The following is a 2,224-nucleotide window of genomic DNA, read 5'->3' as shown; positions in this document are numbered from 1 at the left end:
GAGTGATATAAAACGGCTTATTATTCAACAAAGATCCACTAAATTGGCGCTTGATTGGATGAATTACAGACACCACTACTCTAGAATAAATTCAAATCGTATCAAACCATCCTTTCCGTCATCGCTTTCATCTAATTATATCATTCCATATATCAGACTTCGCATTGGCCACTCCATTATCACACACGCTCACATACTAAATGGCACTCAGATCAACCAATGCCCATTTTGTGATTCAGATTTAAATCTATTGCATCTTCTGCAACATTGTCCATCAAACTCATAGACTGTCAAATCCCAATAATACTGGATCCAATAATGTTTGATGGATCCCCAAGCAACAACATTTCGAAAATCTACAACTTTTGAAAGACAGCGACCTTCTTCGACGCATATAACATAACCAGTCGGCCGATAGCCCATACAGGGCGTGATGCTTAAGTTTGTATAATAATTGTATTATTATGTAAGCTGAAAAAATAAATTTTTCACTTTCCAATAAAATCAAAATAAACACGGCCAATTAGGAGGGCTTGAGGTCAATTATTGTGGCCAGGTGTGTACATTGCCAATACAGTACATGAAGTGCTCCAGGAGGTCAATAGAAACTACTGAAGGGGGTGGGTTCGTCCTGTCAATATTACACGCGAAGAGGAACGATTCTACAAAACTTGCATCAAGCAACTTCAGGAAAAGGATGAGGTGCATTTTTTTAAAAGCTAAAAGAATGAGCGTTGATAACTATAATTTATTGTTGCCGCTATTAAAGCTTAACAGCTTGTGACTGGTTTTTCAAATAGAAAATCAATTCAGCCTGAGACTTGTTTGGCGGTAACATTAATGTAAGTCAATGTAAAATAAGTATTACAGTGGTATACTTAACAATTTCATTTTCTTGGCACAAGGATGTGATTTCAATGTGCTATCGTGGTCTTTCAAACTTGGAGTTTCGACAGTCCGAAAAATAATATATGAAACATTTGACGCTGATTTGATTTGAGATAAATTACATGATGTATATTTGTCAACACCAAACACACACGAACTTCGAGGTATTGCAAGCAAGTTCTATATAAAGGCTGGAATGGCGAATTGCTTGGGAGCTATAGATGGGAAGCACATTCGTATAACAAGCCCAAGAAATAGCGGATCGTTGTACTACAATTATAATAAAACGTTTGGCATTGTACTAATGACAGTGAGTGAAGCTAATTACGTGTTCACATACTAGGCCATCCAGGAAAGTGACTACAACCAGTGTTTCGAAGATTGGAAAATCCGTTGGCTTTTTTTTTTTTTTGTACTTTGAAGGGGATGAAATTGATTTGGAAGAATAAATAAAGAATTTTCAAAATAAATACAATGTCACCTCGTTTTTTGGGCACAGTAGTATGTTGATATGGGGGCTCTAGTGACGGTGGAATATTTGCCCGCAGTGACTTGGAAAGAAGTTGCTGAATGGCACTCCGGAAGTTCCTTGTGACACAAACTTACCGGGTACAACGAATAGCTTTCCGCCAGTTACTAGAACATAAAAACAAATTTAACTTAGCGTTGTCTAAAGCCCGGGAGCACATAAAAAACGCATTCGGAATTTTGACCAATCGATGGAGAGTACTGCATACAACAACACATGCTTGCCCGAAGAATGCAGAAAAATTTTTTTGGTAATATATATATGTATATATATATATATATATATGACGATATAGACGAATTCATTGCTACAATAAATGAAACAATGAAATAAGTATTTCACTACATTGCAATTTGATACTATTTCCTGTCACCTGTAAATGTTATTAACGAAATGTAAACAAAATAAAATTAATTTCTATACCAATTCTTGGTATTGACACAATTGTAAAGCTGTAAATAATGTAAATTACTTAGTAAGCATTTCTTATGGTAAATTGTAAACTTTCATTTTAAGAAATACTTTTCTTAATAAAATGAGTCTGTTTCTGCACTTTCAGCTCGCCTTCGAACGTACCATGAGTCGGTTGGTCCTTTGAACTCTTTAGATTTAAAGGATAGTGATACGAAAACCTTCGGAATACAAAAAAAAAAATTTGTATAACACCCAAAAACAACCCTACGATTCTGTAGCCAACTCCTAGAAGTTGACTGTGACCCTAGGATATAAAATAATATAAATAAAAATAAAAGGAAGTGAAGAATTCGACCTAGTGAAATATAAAAAGGCGAATTATCACCACAACAT

The 2,224-nt window shown here is 35.2% G+C and overlaps 1 pseudogene; it reads left to right on the top strand.

The window, feature by feature from the left end:
• Positions 1–727: 727 nt before the first annotated feature.
• On the top strand, positions 728–1,671 carry LOC120769516 (annotated as a pseudogene).
• The last annotated feature ends 553 nt before the right edge of the window (positions 1,672–2,224 follow it).

The sequence above is a fragment of the Bactrocera tryoni genome, chromosome 1, assembly GCF_016617805.1.
Source record: "Bactrocera tryoni isolate S06 chromosome 1, CSIRO_BtryS06_freeze2, whole genome shotgun sequence".
Taxonomy (NCBI): Eukaryota; Metazoa; Arthropoda; class Insecta; order Diptera; family Tephritidae; genus Bactrocera; species Bactrocera tryoni.
This window is presented reverse-complemented; position numbering and strand designations above follow the sequence as displayed.